This window comes from Acyrthosiphon pisum, chromosome X, assembly GCF_005508785.2.
Source record: "Acyrthosiphon pisum isolate AL4f chromosome X, pea_aphid_22Mar2018_4r6ur, whole genome shotgun sequence".
Lineage (NCBI taxonomy): Eukaryota > Metazoa > Arthropoda > Insecta > Hemiptera > Aphididae > Acyrthosiphon > Acyrthosiphon pisum.
The window spans coordinates 28,982,565-28,997,066 of NC_042493.1; the positions used below are offsets into that span (position 1 = coordinate 28,982,565).

General features: G+C 35.4%; 1 pseudogene; it reads left to right on the plus strand.

Moving 5' to 3' along the window:
- The first annotated feature begins 6,331 nt into the window (after window positions 1–6,331).
- LOC103308497 lies at window positions 6,332–13,123 on the plus strand (annotated as a pseudogene).
- Window positions 13,124–14,502: the final 1,379 nt, after the last annotated feature.

Below are 14,502 nucleotides of genomic sequence, written 5' to 3' on the forward strand. Positions count from 1 at the left end.
GCTAATATTACTGAAAAATAATTTAATATTGACTAAAAATATACATTTAGTACCTACCTACATAATATAATACTCGTGGACCGTGGTGCTACAGTCAAGTACATAAACATTTAAACCAAAACCAAATATTATACAAATTTAAAGTCTGTTAGGAATCTGTAAAAACACACAATATTTGGCACATAATACTGATCTTTATTTTAATTAACTCGACTTTGAAACACATATACTTGAGAACCATCACATCCGTCGCTTGGATCGATACTGATCGGTCGCGTACAGTGGTCCCTACTGCCTATCTCCTTATCATAATATACATATTGATAACATTCGGGCATCCTGTTCTTAGGCTGCCCTCAGCCGTCTTGGCTTACAACAAGAGTTTCAAAACATTTAAAGTAAAACAACTTAAAAATCATACAAAAATACAAAAGATACAACATAACATAACAAATATTATATGATACTTAACATTACATAATTCATTTTATTACATTATACTTATAATACTTAATTATTAAAAAAAAATTTACCACATTTGATTTATCACATCTTGTACGATGCATGCCAAACAGGAGCTTTCCTCTCTCGCTTGGAATGTATCTTGACAGACTCAGTCTGCTCTACCTCTTCGTTTACAGCGGTTGGTACATCTTCTTGTTCGTTATCTTTGTTCCCCTCGAATGGTTCTTCATTGTCAGGTAAATGATACCCTTTTATGTGTGACACATGTACTACTGTTACATAACGTTTACCAGCCTCTGTCTGTAGTGCTGACACTCGGTACGTATCGTTAGGTAATACATCTGTTATCACTAGCGGCCCTCGATACTTAAACTGTAGTTTGGTCGACTCTCCTGTAGAATCCGGTGGCTTCCTTATGTACACCACTTCTCCAATATTATACTGTATTGGTTTAACATGTCTGGAGTCATACCGTTGCTTCCACATCTGGTGTTCCTTTGTAATGCGCTCTCGTATCTTACTCTGGATCTCTGCTGTTGAATCCCATTCATCAACTTTAGTGACATGAAGCAATACACCATCCCTGAAACTTGGGTAGTACCCGAACAAAACGTGGAAAGGTGTATCACCTATAGTCTTATTGTAAGCATTGTTCAAGTGACACTCCACATCTGAAATGTGTCTGTCCCAGGTCCGATCTGACCCCATGGCTGACTGCATCACTGGTACTAGAGTGCTGTTGACGCGCTCTACTTGCCCATTTGATTGTGGGTGCCTTACTGAGTTCAGGGTATGTCGAATACCATACTGGATACAGAATAACTCAAAAGCTTTTGATGTGAAGGCTGTTCCTCGATCACTAATTATCCGCTTTGGAGTTCCAAATACCAATATGAATGACTGCAGACTAGAGACTACTCCTTCTGTGCCGCAGCTCTTTACAGGATATAACTTAACATACTTAGTTAGGTTATCGATTAATACCATAATATAACTGTTACCTTTCGTTGACTTTACAAAGGGACCAATGTGATCTATATTGATCACCTCAAAAGGCCGTTTACCTGGTGTGATAGGATGAAGTTCACCTGGCTGCCTTCCTCTAGGAACTTTGATCAACACACATTCAGGACAACAGTTGATGTGCATTTTCACATAACGGCGCATTTGTGGAAAATGATATTTCTCCTTAATTTTACTTACTGTTCGGTCCACTGCAAAATGTCCAGCCAAATCATGGAATCTTACTACAATACTTTTGCGCATCGAATCTGGTACTGCCCACAACAGTCTCATTTCACCATCAACGATCACCTTCCTGTATAACATTCCCTGTCGGAGTTGGTAATCTTTCATATTCTCGGTATTCGCTGCTGTACGTTCTGACTGTTCTTGACTAATAAGGGTTTCCATAATTGTCCTAAGTCTTGTGTCAGTTTGTTGCATAGCTGTTACCTGTTCTTCTTCTGACATTGTAATGAACACCCCGCATCTTTCATCCAATTGTTCAGTATCTGTGTCACCAGGGCTACTGACTGGTGCTCTACTGAGTGCATCAATATGTGCCATCTTCACACCTGGCCGGTGCTTTATTTCATAATTATATTCACTCAATAGAGTAGCCCAACGCGCTACTTGTGGGTTAACAGTTTTCTGAGTATTTAAATGTACTATAGCTTGACAATCCGTTATTATTAAGAAATTAATACCTATCAGGTAGTGTCGCAACTTATTTAAACTCCAAACCACAGCCATTAGTTCCAACTTGCTCGAATGGTAATTTCTTTCTTCCGGTGTGGTCTTTTTGGACACTGCATGTACTAAGTGTAGCTGGTTGTCTCCATCACCGTTCCTTTGGAGCAGCATACCACTCAACCCTTCACTACTAGCATCACAATGCACTTCTGTATGTGCTGTAGGGTTGTACAGTTGCAGGACAGGTCTACTAACCAGTTTATCCCTCATAGTTTGGAAAGCAACTTCCTGTAGTGTTGTCCACATATAAGGTATCTTATCTTTGAGTAACTCGCTGATTGGTCTAGCTATATCCGAATAGCGTGGTATGAACCGTCGAAAAAATCCGCATAATCCCAAGAATCTGCGCACCTCATGTTTGTTCCTTGGTCTTGGATACTGCTGTATGGCCTGCACCTTCTGCTCTCCCGGTCGGACACCATCAGCTGACAACATATAACCCAAATAAGCAACTTCGGAATAGGCAAAATAACACTTACTCAATTTTAATGTTAACTTAGCCTCCTTGAGCACTTCTAATACTTGTTTCAACCGTTTGAACATATCATCACTTGTGGTAGATGGTATTAAAATATCATCTAGGTACCACATGGCCACCTTGTCTCTTAATGGGCTCATTATCCTCTGCATGAGCCGAGAAAACTCATACGGCGCATTAATCAGGCCGAAAACCATGCGTTCGAACTGTCCAGATTCGCTAGGTGTCACAAAGGCGGTCTTCTCTTTTGCTGACTCAGTCAGCGGCACTTGCAGGTAACCCGAAGCGAGATCTAACGTGGTGAACAGCTTGGCTCCGTACAATGATTCTAAATGGTCATCCAGGTTGGGGGTTGGAAACACCTTGCGTACCGTTTGTGAATTAAGTTTTCGGTAGTCAACCACTAATCGGGCGTCTCCATCCTTTTTGGTTACTAACAATACCGGTGACGCATAAGGGGAGTTGGTCTGTCACTATTCCAACATCCTTCCACTCCTTGACGATTTGACTAATAGTCTCACGTTCTGTTGCACTAGCTCGATACGGCCTACCAACTACCGGTTGCCCAGTGTCCACAATGTCCATCTGTATGACGTCGGTAAAGCCCAGTTCTTTCAGGTTAAAAGCAAAACACATGCGATATGAATTTAAGAGTTCCAGCAGTGCACATATCTCGGTCTCCGTGAGCATGGGACCCATGTTCACCTTCTCTGCAGTGATCTGCTCCACCAAGTCATCATCACTAATTTGTGGTGTTTTGTTATTCACGCGAATTGTACCTACATTAGCTCCATGTTCCAACTCCACTTCTTTAATGCTATCATTTATGATCATCACCTCCATCTGTTGATCTCCAGCCAGTACTTCAACTAGTTTCGCGCTATTAGCAGGTAGTTTTTCAATTGATTGAATTATTCTTGCGTCATACACTTGTGGATCTCTTTCTGGTATATCTTCATCGTGGTAGGGGAACCGCATACCATAAGCGAACAGTAATTGTTCATTTGTTTTGATAAATGTTACTTCGTTGCATTCCGTAAACGTCCTTCCTATGATTACATCATAATTCTGCATCCGATCGTCCACTACGATCAATGGGATTTTCTCGCTCACTTGATCGATGCTGATTGTAGCCCACGTTTCACCACAACTTTTAATATAACTTTTAAATACAAAAATGTAAAAAGAATACAAAATGTAAATACAATATAAATAGTCAAATTTTTATTCAAATTAAATTTTTTTATTCTGTTTAGATTTTTTATTAAACTTGATTTTTTATCTAAATTAAATTTTTTATTGGACTTCGCCATTTTTTTAAATTTGGTTTTTATTATAAGTTAGATTTTTCATTACCTAATTATAGATTTTTGTCTCTACTAGGCTTTTTTTATTTAAGATATTGTTTATTTGGACTATGTATTGTTTTTCCTGGCGAATCAAGACAATATCATTAACCATACGAAGTTGGTTGTTTACATGTATGTTTATGTAAGTACCTACATACCATACAATGTTGATTAACATTAAACTTGTAGTTAATAGCTGATAAATTCTTGGTAAAAATGTAATTGGTAGTTGACACTGATATTGGGGTATTCACAGAACACAGCTAGTACACACGGTTGGTCTGGTGTCTTATTATAAGACAATAGTCACTTTATTTTGAATAACGGTCATTCAGCACTATAGGCTATGGTTAAATTAATACAACAGTAGAGAAAACAAACATAATATGCGTCTACTATGTGGTTGTGACATACGGACATACGGTACCGTGCGGCGTCTTCGAAAAACGATGTGGGTGACGGTGAGTTTTCGTGGCAACGGTGTGTGAACGAAAGAGTTGCCGCCGACGGCCATTATAAATCGTCCAACGCGAATCGTCGTCTTGTCACAACTAGGGCACTATAGATACAGGTATGCTACGCCGCCATTAAGCCATTTTGCGACTAATAATGTTATGTGAATATGAATTTCTCCCCCTTTATTTTATCATTTAATCATTGATAAATGAGTGGAAAAATGGTGGCATAACATACCCATTATAATATGTAGAGCCTTATCACAACCTGTGCTTTTGCAGCACATCTTTGGGAGATTTGACGGTGTCGCGCCGTCACGTTGCCTGTGGTGGATCTTTTGGAAAATTTATTTATTTAGTAATTATAAAATATTTATCCTAGGACTCAAAGCTGGGTAGTAACTAGTTAAAAAGTTAAAAGCTAAGTTAAAAGTTACTTTTTTTGATAACTTTTAACTTAACTAGTTAAAAAAAAAATAGAATGTTGAAATAAATGTTATAAATAAATAAATGTTTTATAAATAATTGTAACTTAACTTAGTTATTTTGTTAAAATGAAAGTTATTTGTAAAAAGTTATTCACGAATTTTCCTATTATTATTTAGGTGATTAATGAACTGTATATTATTTGTATTGATATATCTGAAAACCGCGACGGAGGTATATCTACCGACGATTGTAGGTATGTATATTATTGTATTTATTACTATACTATAGAGACATAATATTGTAATTACTAATTAGTAGTATTATGCTATTATAGTGAATAGTGATTATTATTATTTATTTATTACTTATTTGGAATATAACTAGGAAGTTTATATTTTCTATGAAATGACAACGGTTATGACTTATGATGTATGTTACATTGTTACTATAGTGTACTGTGTACATTGATAAGTAGGTAATAACTAATAATACAATTTCCAGAACGGACCTAATTAGTAATTTCTGATACGGTGATACTTATACCGTGTTTCCTACAAGCTACACTCTACATTCTTTTATATTATATATTGGGATATAAAGAAAATAATATATAAGAATTAATTGTTGTCAACTTTATAACTTTATAAGTCTCTACATTATATAATATATTAATATCAGTTAATGTAGTAGTGTGTCAATTGGTGTGAGTATGTGACTATGAGGATTCCAAGTTCCAACAGTGTAAAATATATATAAATGATTATAAGAAATACTTATTGAATTTTAATAACAATGTTTTTTCAAAATTATGATCTGCTATAGACCCTCTTCTTATTTTTATTCTTAGAACCCTCTTCTATAATTTATATTTTAAATATAAGGTACAGCTATAACAAGTATTTATAAAATAATATAGTCTGTGCATTTGTTATTAGTTTGATTTACTTTACACCAAAACTAGTTATTTTATTCCGACGAGATAAAAAAAACGTTTATGAGTAAGTTAAAGGTATTTAAAAAAATAAAAGAAACTTAACTTTTAACTTTTGACGCTTAAAATAAATAAAACCAAATCGTTTCTTTCATGAAATATTGTTGTCGTAGAATTATGGTCTAGTTGTTGCTTAGATCCCTGTATTACCTTTGCCGTGATCAATGAATGCAAAGCATGACAAAAAATAGTATGTATGGCTCGTGCAGGAAGGCAATTTAAGGTTTGGGCGAAATGCGGCCCTTGCCTGCAGTTCGTGCCACTCACGTCGCCCGTGACTGAAATAGCTCACTTCCCGCACGAGCCACACAATATATACTATAATAATGATATTGACAATAATATTAATAATCGCAATAATCATAATTCATTACACAATAATACAATAAAATTTACTATTTTGGCAACGAAAACCTCTATATCACAATATATAGGTATTATGTAAGACCACGACGGTCGGCGACGACGGGTTGTCAAATGGTGTCCATTGCTGACACACATGGCGACCGACAGTCACGATACTGAATGTGCCAACGCCGCACAAACATTGTGCGCACACGATGACTACCATCCGATTGTGTTTCGCCGTCACCGTCGCGTTTCTCGTTGTCGCAATCGGCTGGTCAGCTGCCTACGCTGTGATCTGTTGCAACAGTAATTCAGTCGTGAGCGGTGGCGGAGTCACGTCTTGCCAGAACGAAAATAGGACGTTCCACACGGTCGAGGTGATCAGCGGCGGCACGTGCGATGACAACCAGACAGCCTTGCCGGTCCGGAAGTGCTGTCCACCGGGCCAGCGGTTGCGGACGACGACAAGTACCTGCGGCGGATGATGCAGTGACTGAGGGACGGATTCCAGGTGGTGGCCGATGCGGTGGTGGTTGGTTATGATTATGAGCAGCCAAAGTGCGACGCCACGCAATTACTAGTCGACGTGCCCGCTGTGGAGGTACGTGGGCTGATGGAGGTGGACCCGTTGGCCATCGTACTGCCGATGGGCTACTGCTTTGACATGACGCCACCCGATGAGCTGGTGGCCTAGACGTGCCAGTCACGTGACCAGTACTGTGGCAGGGATGGTTACACGTGCGTCAACAAGTGCTGCGATCGCGACCAGATGTACGTCATCGATGACGAGTAAGTCTACCATCTACAGTGGCCTATGAATAAGTATAAAGTAGTATATAATAATTGATATACCGAGCGTATCGATAGCTGCAGCTGGTGCCAAGGTTATTTGGTGGGAAAGGGATAATGGAGATTAGAAGTTGTCCTGATTGGCCAAATTTTGAATGTGTATGTATATTCACACAGTGGTGCCGAGAACAAGGTTATAGTCTGGCAAGTGCCAGACCTAATTTAAAGGGTGGGTGTCAACTGCCAGATGGTACAATATATTTTGTAAACATTTCTATAAATACCATTATACCTAAGTAGTATAGCTACATTACTTATTGACCAATGCATTTTATACACTGAGAAAGAATCCACAGAGTGTTGTATGGTACCTGTTTAATAAACAGTGTTTATATTGTCAATTGTCATTGTAATTTTGCGCCCAATTCTAATAATGTTTATGTATTAAATTATTTTATTATGCATTATTATAATTGCATTAATTTTATAATACCGCCTAGTACCTGTATATTTATATGTTTACTGTTATTATCATATTATATTATTATATTCAATTTTGGTCAACTCAAATTTTACATAGATCGGTCAACGGTGTGAGGTTCTTGGTAGGGATCAAAATTTCCGAAAAAAAAAGGTTTTCCGAAAAAAAACCCGGATTTTTTCCCGTTTTTTTCGGAAAAATTGAGAAAAATTGGTTTCATTTAAAATTTCCGGGAAAATGGTTTTGACGAAAAAAACTGGTTTTTTTCCTGAAAAAATTGAAAAATTGAATGAAAAAAATCGTTTTTTTTTCTAAAGAAATGAAAAAGTAATGTACCTATAGTAGAAACAATCTAATAAATAATGATAGTTGATAATCATATTACATACATATTATATATACCATACCTAACTTAAAGTCTTTAGTGGATAAATCTAATATATAATTCTATACTTGATTTATAAATAATTATAATTTGTAATATTAACTACTAAAGTACTAACTATTAAGTATTTACTAATTAGTTATTTCTTATTATTTCTTAATATTATTTTATATTTAAATATATATTTAATATATTTTAATACCAACTCACTAATTTTGATAATATACAAACTATCAAATAGTCATCACTCACCATTCACCAGTCACTGTAATATAATTTATAAACCTATCAGCCAGTTACTATAATACCTTATTAGTTATTAGTTACTACAAACATAAATATAAAATTTTTAACATTTAAAAATACAGGTGATTTATTTTCGGGGAAATACACTCTCCCACATAAATACCAATTTGAAATGGAACTATACATTATTTTTAGAACAAATATTGAAATATCCGTATTAATATTTTTAAATTTTAATACAATAATACATTGATAACCGTATTGGAAAATGTGAAATGACAATGACTGGTTTTTTTATCTATTGTTTAAAATGGTTTTTTTTTACATAGATTATTTTAATTTTTAAGCGTAAATAAAATTTTTTAATTTTCCGAAAATTCGGTTTTTTTTTTAATTTTCCGAAAACTTCGGTTTTTTTGGAAATGTATTATTTCAATATTCTCCAATTTTTCCACGTTTTCCGAGGCTCTGGGAAAAAAACCGTTTTTTTCCGAAATTTTCCCGAATTTTTCCGGAAATTTTCCGACATTTTGATCCCTAGTTCTTGGTATACCCAACGTATAAATACTCAATAAACTTAAAATATTTAGCTTAAAATTAAAAAAAATATTTTGAAACGTCATTATGTAAAGTAAAATATAATAATATACACAGAAGCTTTAAATCCAAACGAACAATGTTTTTGAATTAGAAACAATAAAATAACTACAATCGTTATTCTTTGTTTAAATATCTAATGTTGTATAAATTTAAACTTCAATGTATATTTAATGCATTTTTGGTTCCAGTATGAAATTTTTAAAAAGAACTTTGTATTTCATTGGCAAGTCCTTAGTACACCTACTGTATTTTAAATACATTTCAACTGCACAGAGAAAAATTAATGTCGGATCTTGAAAATTGTAAATAGTATCTTAGCGAGCCTAACATTTTATAAACAATCCAAAAATACCAATAAATATCTTAAAAATTATTTATTAATTAAATTATTAATTAAAAATATGAAAAAAAATCGTTTAAGGTTAAATCATTGTGATAAATTTAGCAATAAACTTCTGTTTTTAATTTTCAGTAAATCACTTCTGAATGACATATTATGTTATATGTAGTACCTATAATACCTAGTGTTTATGTTTTCGGTTATTTGATAACATATAAGATACACTCGTACAGTTCTGCAGTTTTGGCTATGTAGATTGTAATATATAACCCTAATAAATTTAACAACAAATTTTACTGGTACATTATGAGGGTTATTACCTACGATAAATTTTTGTATACAAATTATATAATATATTATAGGTTATAACACCTGGGATTACTGGTTTGAACTTGAATCGAAAACCTGTACCAGATTTTAAAATACAATATATTATATCCATTTAATACCTACGGCCATTTTATTTTAAATATTTTTCAGTTTTGATTTTATGGCTATGTTAATCTTACTAAACTAACATGATATTAAAATATTATGTAAATATTATTTTATTTTTTTTATAAGTCTTTAATGCTCAGTATTGAGTTTATATAAATAAATGTACCTATCTAATTCGAAAAAAATACATTATAAAGAAATGAGAATTCTCAACGAAATGTCCCTATGTAGTTTATGTACATAGATTTTATCGACTTCGTCCGTATACCAAAATTATTTCAAATCAGTAAACTGCATAATATGATATAAAGAAGTATTATGCAGTATACTATAGTGTGCATGATTTCGGTTATTTGACAACATAACATACGGTCCCACAGACTTGCAATTTTGGCCAACAAGATAAAATAACTGACAATTATTTGCATCTATATATAAAATAAGTGTTATAATGTTTTTATAATTAATCTTTGTAGGCTAAACATAGAGATGGGAATTTTACCGTAAATTTCTTTTCGGTAAATTTAAGTAAATGTACGTACATTTTTTAATGCTGTATAATATTTTTCTTTAGTAAATTTAATACGAACTCAATAACTTTTTTGTAACTAATCTAACCATTTAACCAATGTACCACTCATCCACTCCTTACTACAAGTATTGTTCGAACTTGCCGCCACTTTTATTACCTTGTGTGACAACCGGTCCGCGAGACAGGGCGTCGCGCGGTCCGTGGACGCCGGGCTCCAGCCAAGTCGCCGCTGGCGACCTAAAGTTTGTCTTTACCGTGTGCTCGTTGCGTGCAGACCGGTCGTGTGTCTTTGCCGCACGCTCTATGCGAGCAGGCCGTGCGTAGTTCGTGTCCGGCCGTTACGTTGATGCCGTTGTAGCGACGAGTTCGCCCTCTTTTCGCGACGAGTTCGTGGTGCGCCTATGATCCCCGCAGTCAATTATTATTCGTTTAGCGACGAGTTCGCTGCCGATATAGCGACGAGTTCGCTGCCGATATAGCGACGAGTTCGCTGTCGTTTTAGCGACGAGTTCGCTGCCATTGCGAGCGCCTCGTGGTGCATACTATATTATTATTTTGTTGCGCTTTCCCTTTATTCTTGTCGTCGACATCGTTCTGGTTAACGTCGACTTGTTGTTCGTTGTGCGACCGCTATTCGTTTTCGCGCGTTCGCCGTTGATATCGTTATTGTGTATATCCCGCCAGTGCCGTAGCCAGAAAAAAATGTTGGGGGGGGCACTTCATTTTTTTTCTCTAGCCTTTGAAATGCTAGAATATCTAATTATGACCCCTTTGTTCATAAAGTGTATCTACTACTCGTTTTATGACTATATTATATTTATGTTAACAAGTATGGTACCTACATTGGCTACATTTTAATATAACAATGTATTAGTGTTATTGTAAACCATAGGTTAATGTATTCATCAATATTATTATCATTATATCAAAATGTGTTGTAAACAAAACATTCCATTTTTGGTTCGAATATTATTAAAATTTACTATAGGTAAGAAAAAAACAAGACTATATTAGGACTGTTGAAAGCTGGTAGTTTTTTCGTGCAATTAGGTCAATAAGCGGAAAAAATGTACTTCCAAAAATCCAATTTTAATTTCGAAAAAAACATAACAATTTCTCTGCTTTTTGTGTGTTTTGTCGAAAGTGATTTTTTTTTTTTAGTAATTAAATTACTCTGGTATACTATAATATTAATTAAACGATACTACAGATCATAGATCCATTTCCTACATAATCTAGAAAAGAGATTAAGGAATTCAAATATATGTTTTCAAAATTAAAATAGCCAAAAGGGCTTTTGGTACTGAGAGAATTTGTCTTCCACTTTTTGGGAGTTTTGTGGCACATGTAAGTTGAAAATTTTTTTATCAAAAAATATAATGACGTGACTGCGCGTATGTACCTACTTTACTGGGGTTCAAGAACCTTAGCGTTCATTGATCTTAAATTGCATAAAGCGTTCGGGGAACTCGCACACACTAATGATCAGTCACTACATACATAGATATAGTACTAACGATGGATGTACAATATTTCCTAAATCCGACCCCTTCAAAATGGTTCACTTCGACAGCCTTAGCTTTTAATTTTTATCAAACATATAATATAATATAAAACAAGCTAAAAAAATTTCGGGGGGGGCACGTGCCTCCAGTGCCCACCCTCTGGCTACGGCACTGTATCCCGCGATCGACGCCGCCATCAGTGCCGTGATTACCATTACGTCACTTGCAGATTACGTAATCCGGTCACTCGCCATCGTCCGGTGCCGCCGTCAACAGCCGCCGTCGTCCCCCCGTTCACCTGCGTGTCATCGACATCGTCGCCGCAGCTGTTGCAGTCACTGCCGCCGCCGATACACCGCCCCACCGCGGCGCATGTGCCGATCGGTAATCAATATATTATCATTGTTGCGATTATCGCACGTATTATTATTATTATTATTAATTATTATTGATTTGGGCTCGGCTGAAGAGACGTCTTCACCACCCATTATATTATTATATTATTGTATGTTCGTGTTGCAATAGACACCTTATTATTATTATTATAACATTGGCGTTCTCTTATTTACATGCGGTCACCTTATCCACCCAAACTCGTGAACATCCCTTTCTTTTATTTAAGTAGTTGCCCGGCCAAATGCTAGTGAATAGCCGGCTGCTCAAACAAGTATTATATATAATATATATTATAATAAGTATAGATTGTCGCACAAACGGGGCCAGACGGTGCTTAGCACCTCCAACTTATATTAGCGTTATATTGGTCTAAAAATATTGTTAAAGTAAAGCAGAGATGATGAGGTGTTGAAAATTGTCGTAGTAATAATTATTTTCTAGAAGATCTCATGTGCATGATATAAATATAAGTAGGTATATAACTAGTTTATATCATGCATTGTGGAAATATAGATGTCACTATAGCGTTGTTCTGCATATGAAAACAATTGAAATGAGTGGTCACTCAAATTTTAAAACGGTAAAAAATATTTACCGGGCAAAAACATTATCGGTAAAATTTACCGAGCTCTCATCTCTAGCGAAACGTCATGCATTTTAGCCTTTATGTATGAAAATAATAGTAAATTTAATTCAATAAGTCAGATGTCGAAGATGTTATTTTATTTACACACAAACAACACCTATCAATACTAATAAATATATCCAATTTAATGTTATTAATATGCAAAAATGTAAATGTATTTATTTTTTTATCAGTGGTCGGATGTGCAAGCAGAGCGAGAAGCCGTTCACGATGTCCACCTATGAAACAGACGCGGACGCCCGTCATGTGGGCCAGTCGAACAGCATGGTGCTGCCGTATAACGTTGAACTCCGTTGTTTCACGAAACAAATGCTGGAGGACGGGTTCATGTTGACCACGGATGGCAGCCTTTACCTTACCGGCAACGGCAAACACGTACCGGAAGTTTTGTACTGCGTGGAGTATTACGCCGAGGCTGGTGCACAGGTAACCGTCGTCCTGCAGGCGTTCGTGTGCGGCGATGACACAAGTGGCAGCTGGATTCATTCGGACTAGTGACGTGGCGTCTGGCGTGTGCCTGGCGCTCATGCTGCTCGTGTACAACACACTACCCAGCCTCCAGAACAGCTGCAACTACTGCGTCAAGTCCTACATGGCCGTCGAGCTCGTGGCATTTCTCTGCGTAATAATCAAAAGGATTACAGAAGACATAAAAGGTCATACGTGTGTTGTATACGGAATGTCTTACCTACATTGTTATCATTATTAATTGATAAATTCCTACCACATTTCCATATACCACATATTTCATACCACATAATATAATAATATATCTAAAGGCGCATTCACAGCTACGTCGTGTGTCGTGTCGTGCGAGAGCTTGGTTATTATATGGTTACGACTGGTAACCAATATGGTTTAAAAGTTGAGCAGTATTCAATTCTTGGTATACTCGGTTGCAACTTGGTTATTACATGATACCAACAAAATAATATCCAATCACAATACGATTTGATCGACACAACACGCGACACACGACGCAGCTGAGAATCTGGCTTAAGACTCCAACTGCATAATATGTAATAAATTGATTTGAGAAAAAATACGCTGTACCTACCATCCTAGTCAATGTATCCAACAGAAAACAAATCCATGGTTAAAAAACCAATAGATCGGATAAAAAGATTAGTGATTAGTGGGTTCTCCTGGGTTTAACTATAAATCAAGATAGTCGAAACTTAATAAATTATAGTTAAAATGTGCCAACTGACATATATTTTACTGGGAAAAATAAATTCCGAATACGATAAATTAAGTTCCAATTACATCCAAAAAAGTTCCAAAATATAGGTAAGGATGAAGTGAAAATTTTCATGTGGGGAGGGAACAACTTCACGCAACTTATTGTCAATGCATCTAAACACTAAACAACAATAATATAAATATTGTTGTTATTAGTTGTCTTATCGGCATACCTACATGTTTTGGCTTCTAATTTATATTTATTATTAATTATTATTTTATTTTTTTATGTAATTTAAATTAATTTGGAGTGTAATTTTAGGTTATTTTACTTTATTTACATTTCTGGCATCAATTTGCTGGTTAAACGTAATATGCTTCGATATTTACTGGATGTTAAGGTATGTAAATTATATTCTTACATAATATGTAAAAAAAATGTGTAAAACAATAATGTGTATATTCATGCGGTGTTGTAAACATCTTAGCTACAAATAAGTAGGCGAGAAATTATAATTAAACTTATAAGTAATAACTACCTGCCATTTTCTATTTGAATTATTTTGTTACAGGATAATACATACAAATTGTTTGATATCAGCATATTTTTTAAGTTTGCGAGTGTGGAGTGGAAACATGAATGATACCACTGACTGCATATTTGTGTATTACATAATATTATTGTTATATAT